The sequence below is a fragment of the Macaca thibetana genome, chromosome 9, assembly GCF_024542745.1.
Source record: "Macaca thibetana thibetana isolate TM-01 chromosome 9, ASM2454274v1, whole genome shotgun sequence".
Taxonomy (NCBI): Eukaryota; Metazoa; Chordata; class Mammalia; order Primates; family Cercopithecidae; genus Macaca; species Macaca thibetana.
This window is the reverse complement of record NC_065586.1, coordinates 55,114,714-55,133,300: the sequence shown is the minus strand read 5'-3', so window position 1 is coordinate 55,133,300 and position 18,587 is coordinate 55,114,714. Positions and strand designations below refer to the sequence as shown.

Sequence of the window (18,587 nt, the reverse complement as noted above, 5' to 3'; positions counted from 1 at the left end):
CTGCAGAAGGCTCCCTTCCAAAATTACAGTGGGTTGGCCAGTGCAGGGACCCAGGAGCAGACTGAGCATGCCCAGAGAGCCCCCTCCTTTGCAATTACTACAAGCCCCAGCACAGGGCAGGGCCAGACCCCTTGGGGATCGTCTCCATATCAAAGGGGAGATTAGCTCCAAGTCCCTAACGATGCTGGATGTGCTGGCCACACTCACCAGCGCTGCCTCCTCTGAGACTGTCAGCTTTATATCTGCTTCTTTTTATCAATACAGGCAAATAATTCTCTAGACATTTATCATTTTAAACTGTCACAGTCCAGTGCCTTTCCCGAGGACCACAATCAATACTGATCTCGGTTTGAATACTTTTCTGACAAGGTTCCTATTTGTAGATTCACAAGTAGAACTAATGTGTGTTAAAGCTATTCAGTTTGGCATTTTGCAGCTCCATTGACACATTAAATATAGGCGTTCACCACGACGATTAACCTTACAACTATTAAGTAATAAAAATCCTGCATACATATTTATTAGCTGAACATCCTATTCCGGCATGATGCCTTCCCCAACGAGGCCTTCCCATGATGGGAAACCAGAGAAGGTGGAGGTGGCTGCTGGAGAGATGAGCTCACTCTTTGCAGAGAATGTCAGGAGGGATGTGGGGATCTTTGGGCCACAGTGTTGGTGGGAGGAGGGGAAGCTGCTCTGGGGATGGAGGCCCAGATGGAGCTGAAGCTGACGGGGTACTAAGGTGGGTAGCAGCAGAGCTGAGATGTTCTAGGATGGTGGATCCAGCTGCTCTCTGGGATGAGATCCCAGACTTCCTCATTCCTGATGCTTCTGAATAGGTATCCTTTCTCTTCTTGGGCCTTAGTTTCCTCCTCCTCATAATGGGGTCAGACTAGAATGTCTCCTGGCCTTTTTATAAGGTCATGGCATGCATACAGTAGGATAAAATTCGTAAAGCCTACAGCATCAACAGGCAACGAGTGACCAGATTAGGAGACCCTGGGTGCCCCAAAACCTCCTCTGGTGATCAGGAGGGTTAAGGCGATTGACAGCTCAGTGAGTGGGGTACACCAGCGGGGACTATCAGGTAGATGAGCTCAGATGTCCCTTTTGCAGTGGATACTTGGTGACTCTGTCTCCCTGCTTATTGATGTGGAACTCTGCTTCCTGGATCCATCTTTCCTGGACCAGCATCCAGAGGGACCCTGAGTACCTGTCTATTTCCTGGCACAGGGGTACACGGGCCCCAGTATCCTGGATGTGAGCTGAGGCAGCGGCAGGGCAGACATCTACTCATGTCTACTGCCATTCTGACCAGTTGGTGCCCAGGCCCTTCCCATGACTAATAATATGAGTTGGAGGGCTTCATAATGGGACAGACGAGGGGTTCTAGAATCAGCACTCCCAAATCCAAACACCCTTGCCAGCCTTGGGGGCATCTATCTGGCTTTACCATTGGTCCATATTTGTGAGCTCTGGCTCAGTCCCAGGCCCAGGGCCAGCTGGGGTTGGGGAGTGGGTAAGTGACAGCAGGACACACCATGTAGTGGCGGAAAGGAGGAGTCTCCACACAATTGCAGCACATGGCAGTCAATGTCCGATGAGAAAAGGGACAGAGATCAGAGTGGGCTGCCTGGAGGAAAGAGCCTCTGCTTCTAGACTCACTGGACAAGCCAGGATTCGTCAGGCAAAGAGTGGAAAGGAGTATTGTCGGCAGGAGCATGGCACATAAGAGGGGACCCTGTGGTGGCTATGAGGGGTGCCCTGAAGATCTCCCTGTGGGAGCACAGCCCCATGAGAGCTCCAGCTGCCACGTTCTGATGTCACTGCTGTGTCTATGCTCCCAGCCAGCGACTGAGTGCACAGGCGTGTCCCAGTAGACAAGGGCCGTTCCCTGACCCCTAGATTTGGCCTTGCCAAGCCTTCTTGAGACTGCATAGCATCTTTTCTTCACTCATGGTCAGACCTGCTCTGGGATCTGGTGGCAGCTCTCCCAGCCTTTCCTCACCCCCTCTCCATTTTCTCGCACATGGACGTTTCCCTAATAAATTCCTCACACATTGCATCCCATATGGGTGTCTGCTTCTTGTAGGACCCAGACTAACACAAGCAGGAAGTGCTTCAGAATTGAAGGGGGTTCATTCTGGCCTCTGGGTAAAGTGTGAGGGTGAAATTGTGATTTCCATTTTACAACAAGCGAACAAAGTCTCCACAAAGTTCTAGATGCAAAATACTTTTTAAACTGCAACATGACTTCTGAAAATAGGCCCTGCTGATGGCTGTGGAAGGGGTTAGGTGCTGGAGCAACCACTTCCTGGAAACCTGAATGCACACTTTCCATCTCATAAAATCCCCCAGGTGGAGAAAGGGAAGTGCACTTGTCTCCATGATCGCCGGAGGAGAGAGGGGCTCAGATATGCACCACTTTTGGTGCATCGACTTTGGGTCTGGGATGGGAACCCAGGTCTGTCTGACGGCAAAGTGTGTCCCAATCTTCTGGGGTGTCTAGACACTGTTCATGTGCCAAGGGACAATCAAAACCTGTCACCTCGGCTCCAGTTGGCAGGAGGATACTTCCACCCACACTCCAGTTGAAACAGTGGGAAATGCTGTCAGGCTGACTGACCTGGGATGCGAAGTTGTATAGAGAAAAGGCAACTCTCCATTTTTAAAATTTATTTAAAATTTATTTTTATTTAGTTACTTTTTTAGAGACAGGGCTTTGCTCTGTCACCCAGGCTGGAGTGCAGGGTCGCGATCATAGCTCACTGCAGCTTTGACCTTTGACCTCCTGGACTAAGCTATCCTTCTGGCTTGGCCTCCTGAGTAGGAAAGACTGCAGGTGTGCACCACCATGCCCAGCTAATTTTTTATCTTTTTTTTTTTTTTTTTAAGAGATCGAGTCTTGTTATGTTGCCCAGGCTGGTCTTGGACTCCTGGACTCAAGCAATCCTCCTGCCTCAGCCTTCCAAAGTGCTGGGATTACCGGCGTGAGCCACCGTGCGGGGCCGTGACTCTCTAGAGCGGGCCACAGAACCCCCACACAGCTGAGAGATGTGTGGACAACTTTTGCAGCACCATGGTTTTGCTCAAGACTTGGCCTCCTCCTGCACGCCCAGAGTCGGAGGGTTGGGGCGCACTGGCTTTCTCCTGACCTTAAATGAAAGGGGATTGAGACTGACTCTTTTATCACCGTGAGACCCGATCTCTGTCTGGGACCTGTCATTGGAGGACAGCTAGCGACCATGGCGCAATGGGGAGCAGCTGACCTTGCAGTGGGAAGGGCCGTGCCTCTACTTTCTCAGAGAGAGGGATCCAAGGGGCGAGGCGCCTCTCCTGGGAGGTGAAGGCTGGCGTGGCTCAGTGCCGGGGCTGGGGCAGGGAAGCCTGGAGCACTCAGACTTGCTTCTAGGGGGTGTCCCAAATATGGTGAGCTGCATTAGCCACTGTCAGTGGGTGTATGCTGAGGTGCTCCTGGTTTTTCTCTGTTTCTATTTTCTATCTTGACAGAAAAATTGTGATTTTCACACTGTCACTAAACCAATAGGTCCCTGACATGTGTTTTTGTAATCTGTGGAGCTGGTTTCCTGTACTTCTGACAGTTCTATTACATCTCTGACAGTTATATAAAATTTTTCCTCTGGGAAGTTGAGGGGGGCCTTCGCCTCTCCCCTCACTGTAACTCCCCGGTCCCCCACGCTAACTTGTGTTTGGAGATGACGGAGCAGGATGAATGCTTTTCTTGTTCCTGCCCTGTGTTAGCTGCCAGTCACCTCCTGGGAGGCGGAGGGTGGAGTGCACAGCCAACAGACAAGGGAGGGAGCCCCGAACCTGAGCTCCCTCAGGTGGGAGAGGGGAGCAGCACAGAGCCAGCCCTGGTGACTCAGGAACCCACAGTGGAAGGATGCTTCATTCCTGCTGGGTTCCAAATTCGGCCGATTCCCTCTGAAAGTCCTGCCCTTGCCCCTTGCAAACCACAGGGCACTATACTGAGGGAGGAGGCCACCCTGCTTCATGCTGATGCCTGTCAATGTAGGGGGCAGGAGGTTGGGGCAGAGCCTTGGCTGCAGTGTGTGCATGCTTGTGAGTGTGCACATGTGTGTGTTGAATTCAGGGTGTCGCATCTGTGCACATCCACCCTTGCTAGACACTGTGCCAGGCCCTGGGGTGATGGGGCTGTAGCCTCTGTACCTGGGGGGCCCAGGTATGGGTATGAAAGCTAGAGCTGCACCCATGGGTGGAGCACCTACTCTGGGTAAGTCTGTCCCTGTGCTCACACTGGAAGCACGTGCACCATAGGCACGCATGAGTGGGTGGTGCATATGGGGGTAGATGCGGGGAACATGTTTGCTTCTGACTCGGCTGCTACTGTCTGGTGCTAAGCGCAATGTCTGTCTTCAAGACAACTACTTCTTTAGTAGAAACAGTGATAGAAGGGGTCGCTGGAGGGAAGGGAGCAGGGGCCAACATCACCTCAGCCACAGGCATCGCCTGTCCACAAAGTGGGAGCTTTATCACCCTGGCCCTGTCACTGCCCTTCTGGGTGGCATTGGACAGATCCCATTGACTCAGTCAAATTAGGAGGAGGCACTGAACATTATCTTGGGGATTCTCTACAAAGCACATATAAAGTGGCCCCCAGACCCCCAAATAGCACCTCAGCCTCTGCAAAAGCCTTCGCCAGATCTCAGCCTGGTCTTGAGACATTATTTGGGGCCTTTCAATCGACGTAGCCACTCTGATTTTCCTGTCTATGGAAAACGAGGCGTTGCCATGGCAACTGCCACATTACACGCTTCTGTACTGACGATGCCTCTGAGATACAGAGCAGCTTCTCAAAGAGATACACTTTTCAACATGTCATGTAGAATTCTGTACTTGTTAGGGAAAATCGCATTTCCAGCAAAATGACATGCCTCTCCCGGACTTGCGGACGCATAGCTCACGCCTTCCTTAAACAAAGAATTTTATTCACTGCCTCCCTCCTGCCTCTCTGGTCTGCTACTGGCTACCCACCCCTCCCGCGCCCCAATTCCCTTTACATAAAACATGAAGCTGGAGATGAGGCCTGCACAGAGGGCAGGGCTCCACTAGCCAGGGTGGAGGAGCCCAGGGTGGGCTGTCCCCTATGGTGGAGGGGCCCAGAGGCCAGGTCTGGGGATGGGTGCCTTAGCTCTGGCTGTGGGGTCAGCTAGCTGGCCTGGTCCTCCGGTGTCCCTCCACTGGCTTCCAGGACCCTGGCCTGACTTCTCGGTGTCATGTTTAGAGGAAGGATTGCGAGCTCCCCAGCCCCACTCCTTGGTCAGCACTGCAAAGGGCCTAAGTTAGGAGCTGGTGTCCTCTTCAAGGTCATGGCCTCAGTGTATCCCGTGTGTTCAGCAGAACCATGTCAGCTGCTTCATCCCTGTCAGGCAGTGCGTTGGGGATAAAGCCAGCCTCAGCCCTATCCTCCTTGGTGTGACACTGGACCCACTACTTCCCCTTCTTGACCTCAGATCTGCCATCTGCCCCCGAGCACGTGGGCTGGATGCCCTTGGCAGAGCCTGCTCTGAGAGTCCGAGAGTCTGAGATCCTGTCCCCATGCTCCTGCAGATCTCCAGACCCCAGCTCTCCTTGGAGTTCTGCCCAAAGTCTGAAGCTGTCTTTCTCTCAGATTCTGTGACTGATAAATTGGCCACTGAGATATCCCAGGGAAGCCTGTGTGGACACAGGCTTCCCCTAAGGGAACTGACTGCCTGTACTTCTGAGCTCAAATCAGAAGGCTCCTATCCTGGGAGCCCACTCTTGCATGTTGGTCTTTGCCAGAGGGATGTTGGACCAAGCTGCTGAGTGACCAGGCCAACACCTCCAAGTACTGATGCATTCAGATTACTTGCTGAATTGATGTGACTTGCATGTATTGAGGGTCAGCACTAAATGAGCTAATACATGCGAAGCAGTTTGATGAGTGCTCGGCACATAAGAGCCATCGGTGCTCATTGGCCATGGTGGCATGAGACGGTTGTGCAGACGCGGAAACACTTGCACAGCCACTGCCTCCAAGGAGCTGGGAGAGAGGGGATAGCCCAACATTGAAGTCTCAGCACAAGTGGGGAGGGAGTGCTCAATGTAGCCTGGTCCTGGAGGCTGGGGAGCCCCTGAGGGTCTCCAGCCCTTTTCACTGGGCTGAGGGGAGCTCTTGCTTTCAGGAGAACTGACTGGGGCCCCTTCATTCTTTCCTATTAGAATGGCCTCAGAATTGAGATGCCCCCCAGGAGTTAATCCCACAGTTTGCATTGGCCTCTCTCCAGGGAGTGAGTTTGAGGACATTTTCTCCCTCTGCCTTCCCTAAGGCAATCGCATTGTTCCTGGAAAAGCTTGGCTAGGGAGGGCTTTGTAGGCCCCTGGGGCTCCCTGCGGGTGGTGAGGAACCCTCAGGCCAGCCTCCTTTCACAGGCTGGTTATCTGGGAATTTGGCTCTTAGACAAGTTGATCAGCAGTTGTCCTTCTGCCAAGGGCCACAGGGAACTTCTGGAGGGGTGCCGTGGGGTGGTTCGGGGCACTAGAGAAAGTAAGGAATAGCAAGGCCTGTGTCAGATACAGAAGGGCAGCTTTACACGAGGAATTCAGTTTTCTCTCCTTGAGACCAGTGATGTTCCAAGTGGTTCACAGATCCGTGTTGCTGGTTCACAAACTGTTAGTGGTCCACGAAGGAGTAAGGAGGTTCCATCAGAGCGTAAAGCAAATACAACACTAAACACATACTTAATTCAGCTTATATGTGCACCCAAACACACATGCCTATAATTTGTATTATAAGACACTCGATGAAGGCAGCAATGCATGGATTCAGGTTCTAGTGCAAGCTTCGAATGCCACTGCAGACAAGCCCTCTGAATAACACTGCTCTCCACCACCTCTTGCCTGCCTCGCAGTGGAGATGGGATCTGCCTCTGTGCTGCCCAGGCCAACATTACCTCTCTAGGGGCCTCCAGGAGCTTCCCACTGGGTCTCCCTGCCTCCAATCTTATCGTCTTCCAATCCAAAGCATCCTCCACCCTGCAACCAGAGTGTGTTTTCTATGCAACCCCGGCCATGTTGCTTTCCTGCCAAACACCTTCCAGTGGGTCTCCAAGTCCAAGTTCCTTAGGGCGGTGTTATGTAAGGGCCCTGCAAATCTTGCTCTCTTGATGCTTTCCCACCTCATCGCCCACCAACCTTGCTTTGTCAGCTAGTCACAGGATTTCTTCAGTTCTCCAAATATTTCACTTTGTCTTGCTCCTAGGCCTGTGTCTAAATTGTTGCTCCTGGGACACTGTTCTCCCTTCTTTTGTCTTGGCTAACTCCTATCCCTTCTTCGTCAGAGACATTATCTTTCTTAATTAGGATGGCCTTAATTGTATGAAAGAGACTGTTTATTTTCTCAAATATCCTACTTTCTTATCTATGGAATCCCCCTTTTTGGTTAGGTTTATGGCTTCCCAGGACAAATGTGGCTCCCAGCCTACCTTACAGCCAGATGTGGTCATGTCGCTAAATTCTAGTCAATAGGATATAGACAGAAGAGTTTCTGGGAGGTGTTCTTAAAAGGAGAGGGGATACTTCTTTCATCTCTCCTCCTCCCTGCTAGCTGGAAAGCAAATGTGATGCCTGGAGCCTGGGCAACCCTCTTTGTGAGTGGAAGCCACATGCTAAGAATGGCAGGGCAGTGAGAGAAAAGATGCTTGGCTCTCTGATGACTTTAAAGCTGCCCCTGTCATTCTGAGCTGCTTATCTTCAGACTTCTTATATACGAAAGAGAAATAAGCCTCTATCTTGCAAAAACCACTGTTATTTGGGGGTTTTCTATTAATCACAGTCAAATCTAATTCTAATTGATGCGGGGGCAAGTAATTGAATATCTGAAAGTAAGGAAGACATTTTAGATCTCTCTTTTAACAAGACATCTGGAGGGGGCCTGTTCCGGAATGGTTGGACAGTCTGATCAGTGACTATGATTCTCTCAGCCTTTTCCTTGTGGTCACAGCATGGCCTCTGCAGCTGCAAATATCACATTCTCACATGGAAACATCTCAGGTGGAAGGATGAGCATGGATTGGAAAAGGTTCCTTCTCATACCCCTGTCCTTTAACCTTGGAGCAAAACTCTCTCCAAAAGCTCCAAGCAGGCTTCCCACTGCATCTTGTTGGCCAGAACCATAGCTGCAAGGGAGGCAGGGACAGTTAGTCTCTGGATGAGTCAGGCAAAGACCAGGGTTGGGAATGGCTGGTGGCTGGAAAGGCAGCAATGCCTTGACATTATCCCTCTGTGTAGTGTCTGTTCATTGGCCTCTCTCTGGAGCGAGAGTTCCCTAAGCACAGTAGCTGGCACCAGGGACGCCACTGCAGAGCTCTTAAGAGTGCACCCTTTGGAGCCTGACTGCCGGAATTCAAATCCCGGCTCTGCTGCTTGTGGCTGAGTTAACGTTCCTGCGCTTCATCATTTAAGGGGGAGAGGCAAGCATTCTCACCTACCTCAGAAGGTTGTTTGAGGAGTAAGTGGGTTCATATATGTGAAGCACAGAATGCCAGTTCTCAAAATTGGCTGCAGGCTAAAATCATGTGGGGAGTTTGAAAATTTAATGGTGCCTGGACCCTGAAATTTACCCTGGACTTTCTCAAGCTGGTTCCCTGGGAATTTGGTGCTTTTGGTCAAGTTGACCAGCAGCTGTCCCTCTACCAAGGTCCACAGGGAACCTCTAGAAAGGGGGGTGCAGTGGGTTGGTCCTGGGCACTGGAGAAAGTAAAAAACAGCAAGGCTTGTGTCAGATACAGACACTGGAATCTAACTGGTCTGGGGTGTGGCTTGGGCTTTGGGATTTTTAAAAGTTTGCTAGATGGCTGCCATGTGCAGCCAAGAACAGTGGCTAGCAGAGAGGAAGCATCCAGTAAAGGTAAGCTCTGATTGGTTTAGTTCATCATTGTGGCCCCAGTCGTGAGCCCAAATCCTGGCCCAGAGTGGGCCCTCAATAACTGTTTGTTGAATGAATGAATGAAACTTTGGGGACAGGAAGAGGGAGCTGAAGTTATTTAGTCCAACCCTCTGGCACTGGGATTGCTACCCTGCCCACTTGGTTGTTGCCTCTGTTGGAACATCTCCTGCGGGTTCCAGCACTGCCTGTTTCCTCCTTCTCCCAACAGGCCCCCAAAGGCTCTGTGCAGACAAGCCCTTCTCCTCCTTCATCCACAGAGAGGATAAAAGAACATGGCAAGAGGAAGACTCACAGAACCTCATAGAGAGGTTTTGAGAATTGGGCTGTCTGGCTCTCCCATCGCTCATTTGGCCACCAGCTTTGGTCCCAGCTGCTGTGCCCTTGGGGGATGCATTATGCCCCTGAAAGGGGCCCTTGTCCCTTATTGGGGTGTCATCCTGGCTGGGTGGTATGGATTTCGGCTGTAAACATGGCCCATCTGGGAGAAGCCCAGGTGCCACATTTTGAACAGCTCTGAAACTTAAAGCTCAGAAGGCTTTGAAATGCAAATATTTTGAAGGAAACATAAGGTAAACATGAGTGCTTATTTCCCCCTGATGAAAACAATATGCTGTTTGCTCTGAAATGTAAATAGGACCTAGATCGCTTTTAAAGAAAGCCATGTCTCATATTTTTAGGTCCAGGGTAATATCGTTCCTAAAAATATGTGCATCCGGCAGCCTTCCCACCCGCCTGAATCCACACTCCCTTTTTCGTTCCTGATGCCCCTCATTCCAGGCGTTGCTGTCTTCTCCCATAAATATTCCAAATCCACCTCCCCCATTCCCAATCCGGTGCCACACTCCCCCGCCTCAACCATCATCTAATTTTTCCAATACTCTCTGAGTGCTTGGGAGTTCCTTTTGGATAGAATTGGGGGGAAAAAAAATCTGTAGCCAAAGGCGTTTCACCGACTTGAAAGAGATTTTATGGTGCATTGAGTTCTAATCAAGTTTAATAAGTATTTAATGCACGATGGAGACTTTGCCCTCAGCCCTGAGGCCCGGCCATGCATGCTTGCGGCCCCCTGTTGGCCATGAGAGAAAGGACCGCTGCTGGGACCGGTGTTTTGGGTGGGCGCGGCGAGTGACAGCTGCAGAGAAACGAATAATTAGCGATTTCAACCCCTGATAATGAGTAGCTCCATGATCCTTCTTGGAGCCATTAGGAACATCTATCTTATTAATGATCCCGCTCGACAGCCGCGGGCCCAGGCGCCCGCTCCTCTCTCGCTCCTCATCTGTGCACAGAAGAGTGGAGATGGAAGGTGGTCATTTTTCATCTCCCTTAGTAGTGGGGGCTCAAGCTTTCTGGGCCAGCCACATCCCTAGGGCTGATCAGGATCCACCCATGCCCCATGTACCACTCACCCTGGGCATTCCTCCTGTCGCCAGCAGAGAACACCTTTCATATGTGCCCACCTGGTGCCTCTTGGGCCAGGGATGCCATCACCCACAGTGTGTTCTCTTCCTTCCCTGCCACTTGCCTGGGATTTGCTATGATCACCACATTTGGGCAGGTACCTGCTAAGGGTTCAGGGCCTTATCCAGGTTCACACGGTTAGCAAGGGCTAGTGCCAGGATAGGATGCTTGTCTTTTTTGTGGGTTTTTCTGCTGTTCCATGTTGGCCTACTAAGTGAATTCAAGGAAATAGCAGCCCTTCCTGGCTGGTTTTCTTAAAGGCAATGTCCAAGCCAGCAGTTACATTCTGTCTACCAGCTGCATCTGGTTTGTAGGTAGGAATCTGTTTGACCTGCACATGTCTTAATAATTGGGAAATAGACACTTACATTTCCAGATTTACTGAGAAATTGGAAGACTTGGACACATTAAATTTGTAGTTCTGTATGGCTAGATCTCAGGGGCACCTGCTCTTTTAAGACAGTTTGCCACAGGTCCTACCACTCCCTATCATCCCATGCCTTGCTAGACTTATTCACTTATGTTACCTGTCTGTTTCCATACCTGTTTGTGTTTGAACTTGAGTGAACTCTTTAGACCTGTGATGTTCAAATCTTATTTTATCAGCAGATGCCTTTTCTCAAACAGATGAGATGGGCAATAGAGAACATCTATTGGGAATATCATGGTTAAGGTTGGCATGGACTTGGAATCCCACTCACTTGGACCCCACATTCTACCCCAGTAGTTCTTCAACGTTTGTGGGAACTCTAGGGCCCCACAGAACACAGTTTGCAAATGGTTTTCCTTGAGAACAAATAAGTGACAAGATCCCAGCCACCCATTGAACACACCAGCAGATACTTTGCTGAAACCATCATCTTGGAGACAAGATGGGCAGAACTTGAGAAGCCCTTAGCAACTGTTCATTTTTATAGGGTAAAAGCAAGTCTTAGAATGAATATCTGAATCAGTGCTTCAACCTAGAGTTTGAATCTCCTTGTTATTCCTAAATTTTTTTCTGGAAGAACCCTCACCGCTCAGTCCCAGTCTCACACCAGTACTGTATATCCCATCCTGAAATTGCAAGCTTTTAGGGAAATGAAGAATGACTCCCACTCACTAAGCAAACAGAATTTGTTACTTAACAAGCAGTAAGTAGTTTAAACATTGCTTTTATGTGAAATGTATACACATAAAATAGAAGAGAATGCAACATTCACCTGAAGCTTCAAAATAAAACATGAGACTGGAAAGGGATTTGGGGGTTATAATGTTGCTTTGGATAACATCTTCTGGTGCTCTTGAACAGGGTCCTCAAAATTTCTCTGTAAAAGGCAAGACAGTAAATAGTTTAGGCCATACACTCTCTGTTGCAATCACTCAACTCTGCTTTTGTAGTTAGAAACAGCCTTAGATAACATGTAAAGGAATGGGTGTGGCTGTGTTCCAATAAAACTTTATTTAGAAAAACAGGTGGTGGGCTGGGTTTGGCCGTAGGTACTGGTCCCTGCTCCAGGTCTGTGTGGGTACCCTACTTTGTTTTTATAGGTTTCTTAATAGACACATCTGAGAGCAGTGTATGACACTAACTAGGTGTCCTACAATTCATTCAATTCTGATACAAACTTCCCAAGGCAGATCCTGCAAGTTAAGGGCTCAACCTCTATTTCATATGCACTTCTGCCTGGCCAACTACAATTTTCCGGGTTCCCCTATCCCCATTCCAGGCTTGAATATTTGCTAGAATGATTCACAGAACTCAGGAAAGTGCTATCCTTATGACTATTGTTTTATTATAAATGATACAAATGAACAGATTCACCAGGCAAGGTCTTGGGAGTGAGGGGCCCGTGAAGCCTAAAATATTGACTATCTTGCCCTTTACAGAAAAAGTTTGACGATCTTGACCCCCACATCAGGAAATGTTCTCCAAAACCACATTATACCTCCCAGATTCCCCTTAAGTTTCAACTGTTTAATTTCCAAGCCTCAGGAAAATATTGCATTCTCTTGTATTTTATGTGTATACATTTCACAAATAGAGTGCTGCAGAGCTTCCATACTCTCTCCCAGTGGAATGTGGTGTGTCACTCTACCAGCAGCATGGAAGTTACCCAAACCTTGTTTCAGAGTTTCTATCTGGGGCTTCATTAGTAGGCATGATTGATGAAATCATTGGCCATGAGACTGAATTCAATTTCCAGCTGTACCCTCTCTCCCCAGGGGTTGGTGGGGGTGGTGAAAGTTCTAGCTCTCTAATCACATGTTAGTGTTTCTGGTGTGGCCAGCCCCTCTCTTGAAACTATCTAAGGTCCCACCTTGAATCACCTCACAAAGTTAGGTATAACCAAAAGGCCCATTATGAATAATAAAAGACACTCCTATCACTCAAGAAATTCTATGGGTTTTTGAAGCTCAAAAACCAAATATGTACTTTGTATTATACCACAATTGGAAAATGGATTTTACTTCATTCGCCAACTCCAACTGATTGGTTATGCCTGCTTGGAGTGCTAGGCTGTAGATTCTGAGTCTAGGTCCAGGTTCACTAGAAAGAGTGCTGTAATCAGTTAGTGATGTCTGCCATGGATAATACAGGAGGCTTTAGCAGCACGTGTGCCATGTATCTGCCATTCCTAAAGGCAAATCTCTGTATCTGGCACCTGTTTTCCAAATAGTATTTTCTTATCTTCCCAAATTTTGCCTGCTAACCTGTGTTCATGCTATCTAACCTCTCAAAGAGGCTATGCTGAGGTCAGATCCTACTGTCTTCCCAACTTGATTTTAAGTTTCAGGAGAGCAGGTGTCCTGGTGACCACGCATGAAAACTCCAGTAAGGAATGTAGCCAGCATCACTCTGTGTACAGAGTTAAGGCTGCAAGAGGGGAGGGGATCAGAAGTCAGCAAGAGCGTACAGAGGTCAGCTTCCCTGAGAGGTAGAGGGCTGATCAAGGTCCCCAAGAACGGGCAGGATGGGGTAGGTGGAGGGGAGAGGAGGGTACATGTCAAGGAGCAAGGTGTTGAGGAGCTGTGGGAGAAGGAGCTGAGGGCCAAGTCTGGTCCCTGACTTCAGAGGGCTTGAGGTCCAGGTAGAGTTGGTAGCAGCGGGAGCCGTTGTTGTTGCTGGACAGGAAAGCTACACAGGACTATTTTGACATGGGGGAAGATGCACGGAAGGGCATTTCTGGCCAAGCCTAGCAGAACATGAGCAGGAGGAAGCGCTCCTGTTTGGAGCAGCCTGGCCACTGCAGGGAAAAGGAACCTCTCCAGGTGCACACATTGGTCCATTGTGTAGGAGAAGCCAGATCATGCTTACCTTCCATTCCCATGCACCAAGCAATCAACCCCAGAAGTGAGGTCCTCTAAAAACTTGGCCGCATCTGCAGGAGTCTAGTGGTGGGATTAAGGAGAAGAGAAACTTATAGAGGAAGGAGCGTGTGCAAGATAAAATGAGCAGACATTTTCTAGCTATCCTTGTTGGGCTGACACACATGGCTGTGAGGAACGAAGCTGTGCACTAGGAGCTTTGTGATCCGCTTGGCTGACCTGTAGCTGATGTTTGGATTAAGGCCTTTCACAAACTCTGATGAAGCACCTACCAACATGGTGCTGGTGATGTTCACTTGCACAGTCCATTTAAACCTGTGAGGAGCAGGTACTGAACCCATTTAACAGATGAGAAAGTCAAGGTAGATAGGTCAAGTGACTTGCCTACGTTAGTAAGTGGCAGAATTCAGTTTTAAACTTAGTTTTCTTGACTCTAGCTTCAGGGCAGTTTTTCATATAGTCAGATAATTCAGTTATCAGATACTGAATGGACAGCGATGCTGAAAGGGGGGTGAATTTTGCAAGTGACCTAGAAATCTTTTCTCTGATTCAACTTCTGGACTATAACAGATGACTGTCGTGAACGAGTGCCTGCCCACTTTACCTGGGATATCCCCCTTCCCCTAAACATCCTCCCTCCTCTAGAAGTTTCTGTTCTTGCTTCCTCCCTTAGACTCCTGCAGATTCTGCCATGTTTGCAGAGGACCCCACTTTTCTAGCCTCACTTGATTGGCCTGGACATGGATATGTGACCAAAGTTGAGCCAATTTCAATGCTTTTTCCCATCTGGCCAGGGATAATTGGTTCAGGGCTGAGCATTGCATCCAAGCTGGGCCTATCCCAGGCAAATCTTTGGCCTGAAATTTTTAAGATGGAGCTGAAAGGGAGTCTCCAGACTCTCCCCACAATGCAGGCTCTAGAGTGGTCAAAGCCAGGAGCACTTGGCCTCTGCATTGCATGCCATGCTGAGGAGCTGGCCTGCAGGTGAGAGGGAATGAAGACCCTGCCGAGAGGATCAGAGATGAGAGATGGAGGGAGGACGTTCTCTTCCAATTCTGGTTCCCGTCTTTCTGAGGCCCAGCTGCTTTCTGCCTTTCCTCAGTTTGATCATCGAACCTTCTTTTGGATTCTGTGAGTGAATACATTCCCCTTTTGGCCTCAGCTAGTTTGAGTTGGATTTCTGTCACTGGCAACATGAGTTCTGACTGACACATGCCCCATGTGGAAGCATTTGCCATTCATATGCTCATGAGATATTTACAGGGCTGGTCCCACGTGCATGGCACTATGCACAGCTGCAAGGGCACTGGGCAGGGGAGCATGGGGAAGGGGGTTCCGTTCAGAGATTTGGGGTGCAGACAGGATCCATCTGCAGGGGACAAGTTTGTACAGGCTCATCAGTGACTCTCAAGGATATAAAGGGACACTCCTGATCCTCAGATGTCACCTAGCCTGGGGTTGGACTCATGACTCCAAAAGCAGATTCTAACATCTTCTGTCTTCACCTTGAAGGAGGAACATGGATATCTCCAGATCTCAGGGAGAGAACGTCTGACCGTTGAGCCAGAACAAGGCCCATTTACTCTGCGTTCATGGATTAATCCTGAGTGCCAAATGTGGTGCCTGGTACACTGGAGGTACTTCATAATCATAATGTGAGCTGGATGAATGAACGAATGCATAAATTCATGCATGTTCAGCTCTGCTAAGCTCACTTCTCTTCCAAAGCAGTGGAGGAGGATGCAGCCTCTGTCTTAGACATGTCCTAGCAATTCTGGCTTCCTTCCAGAGCCTTCCAATCCTCCTTGTCCCCTGTTCGCCTGCACCCCCTCCCTAAAAGGAGAGTTATATAGAAAGAGGGTCAAAGCCCCAAAGCCCGAGGTCAACCCCACCCCTGCACTAAGCCAAGTCCTGCCTACCACTCATGCCATGTCTGGTGGTGTCCTGCTCTTCCCTGCTGTCTCTCTGTCTCCTGCAGGAATGCACCCCTACTCCCTGCACAGATGTGTATGCAAAACCCATCCTGTCTTGGCACTCACTCTCTTAAAGGCACTCAGTAAATGTTTGCTGAATGAATGTGGAATGAATTAGATTAAACAGATACACTTATCTTGCTCTAGCATCCATGAGATGGTTTGCTGTCTAAGAGCTCAGCAGCTCACAGGGGAGATGTCACCTCAGGGATCGGGATGAAGAATGGACCAAAGAGCTGGAATAGATGGAGGTTCAGGGCACTATGGGTGGGCACATGAGGGAGGGACTCACAGAGGGGTAGCATTTGCACTGGGCTCAGAGGGAATGAGTAGGAGTGTAGCTGGTCAAGAGTATACCTGGTAGGAGTGTATCTGCCAGGATACTTTACGAATTACAGTGATAGGAGAAGAAAATCTCAAACAGAGGTAGGGCAGACTTCAGGGCTGGCTGATTCAGCAGCTCTCAGATGCTATCTGGGACTCAGGTTCTTTCTCTACTCTGTCACCCACAGTGTTGATTGCATTCTATAGTCAAACGATGGCTGTCAGCAACATTGGGGGCTATGTGTGCCCTTGTCCTTGTCTAGTGGGAGAGAGGGGAATCACTCTTCCAAGCGTAAATTATAATTGGACCAGACAATTTTGGAAAAGAACCTACCCCTGGACCAGTAAGTCACATGGCAGTCCCCTGTGTTGATTGACTTAGAATAATAGGGCCCACCCCTGGGGAGGATGAGATCAACTGCCCTTGAGCCACTGAGTTGTGTGGGGAATCAGGGGTGGGGGATAACAGAACCAAACAGAGGCCAGACAGAAGGCAGGGAGGATGGGTAGCAATGAAGAGAGTCCACATCAGAGGAGGGGAAGATGCATGGAAGGGCATTTCTGGCTGAGGGAACAGGCCATGTTAAGGGTTGGCATCAGGACTTGTGTGTTTGGGAGATGATAGGAGTCAGATGGAGAAGGGGCTGAGAGGCTGATGCCCAAGGGCAGGCCCTTGAATGCCATGCTGGGGAATGGGATCTCCCTAGGAGAGTGGACTTCTGTGGACAGGAGAAGGGGAATGAGAAACATGCTGAGCAAGCCCAATCCCTCCTTCCTTGGGTTCTCGTGGTGGCACCATCCCAGGATTACCATATGCAGTAGACTGGGTTCTGCAGGTTTGGACAAGGCTGGGGTCTGCATTTCCTCACGTCCCCTTCTCTTTGGGGTTCTGAGTTAGGGCTGGCCACATGTGAAGCTGTGGGAGATTTGGAAGGTGGAAGCAGAGAAGAATTAATCATTCTCAGAAGGTCAGGACCATCAGACAAGATGACAGATGCAGAAGTGCCCACAGGTGTCCAGGGTCCCATTCATCTTTCCGACTCTTGGCCTTACCCACCTCACCAGTGGGGGCCCCTGAGGTAGCCGCCAAGTGCTGAACTGCAGGTCCCCCAGAGGCAGCAGCCTCCATAGCCCCCACTTCCTTCCCACCTACCCACCTGTTCCTGTGCTTCAGGTTGTTGGTGCCTTCCTCTGGTCCTCTCCCAAACCTTGATCTGCCCAGCCCACCTGCATCTGTGTAAGCACTAAAAACTCAAATGCTATGTTAAGACTAGTTGCTTAACACCTACACATTCAGTGGAGTCATCCTCGAGTAATAATAGCTCAGCTTGACCCAATCAGAGAGGCTGAATTATAGCATAACAGCACAGGCTGCTGGCTTCAGATCCTGGCTCCCCACAACTTGCTGTGCAAACTTAGGTGAGTTTTCCATGTCTCTGTGGCTCAGCTTCCTCCTCGGAGAAGTGAGCCTAAGAATAGGGCTAGCTGCAGAGAGTGGCTAGAGGAGCCCATGAGTTGATAAGACAGCATGATTCGCACAGTGCCTGGAACATAGTAGGTGCTGTGTAAGTGTTAGCTGTTGTTACCACCTATTTGTCATGTTCCAGGCAGCAGCCCAGGTGTTCACACAGGTGTTAATTCATTTAATCTCCCCAACAATCCTGTGAGAGTGGTAGTGCTATTAACCCCATTTACAGAGTCACAGAGAGGCTATTAGGTTGGAACATATGAAATTGCTAGTTTTGTAGGTCAAACATAGTTCTGTATCAGCAATTGCTTGTGGCTCACAGCTAGCATGACTGCAGGTCTCAAAGCCGGGCAACCTGCCCAAGCTATGCAGCCTGCACTTTTACTGGAGCACCTACTGGGCGCCAGAGAGACGGTGTGTCCTCTATTACAGCACTAATAATATTACAGGAGGGCTGTTTATATAATGAAGGCTGTGCACATGGAAGAGGGTGCTACAGGCTATTTTCAATCCCTTTCCCCTACACTTTAGCTCATTTGGGCATATCAGACATAGACATCACCTCTTTCATGAAGCCTTCCCTAACTTCCCCATCCAGAGAAGTCAAGCCATGCACAGAGTCAGAGGCAGGAGAGGGCCCTGTTCATCTGGAGGACAGTGGGAAGTTTTGTGTGGCTGGAATGTGCACTACTTGAAGAAGAGCCTGGAAAGGGACCTAAGCCAGAGGAAAAGACCTGGGATGACAATAGGGCTTGGCTCCATTGTCACCATGAGAATAAGCCATCCAGGACAGCTTTTCTTACTCACGAAATGCCACTGAATCTCTTGATCTTGGCCTGCCCTTAAGCCTTCTTGGAAGGTGCTCCTTGGTGAGGGTGCACCAGGGAGCCCGAAATGACATGTCTGGCAGGAGGTGGGCAAGTTTCCAAGTCTGGGTGGCATCACAGGTACTTCCTGGCTTTTGCCTGAGGCTGCAGTCCCCGTAAGAGTGACCTATGGAGTTGACCTCTGCACTGGGAGTCTTAGGCGGCCCCATGTCCCACCTTCTGCTTTGCATCCTCTGGACCTAACCTGCCTTCCAGAATCCAGGCCCGCGGCTTTG

At 49.6% G+C, this 18,587-nt stretch overlaps 1 long non-coding RNA gene across 1 annotated transcript in view; it reads left to right on the top strand.

Moving 5' to 3' along the window:
- Nucleotides 1–18,587, top strand: part of LOC126962496 (uncharacterized) — a 132,676-nt gene that overhangs the window by 104,352 nt on the left and 9,737 nt on the right. Inside the window, exon 2 of the long non-coding RNA XR_007728708.1 lies at nucleotides 9,159–9,519. This is a non-coding gene — a long non-coding RNA (uncharacterized LOC126962496). The remainder of the gene's footprint in view (nucleotides 1–9,158; nucleotides 9,520–18,587) is intronic.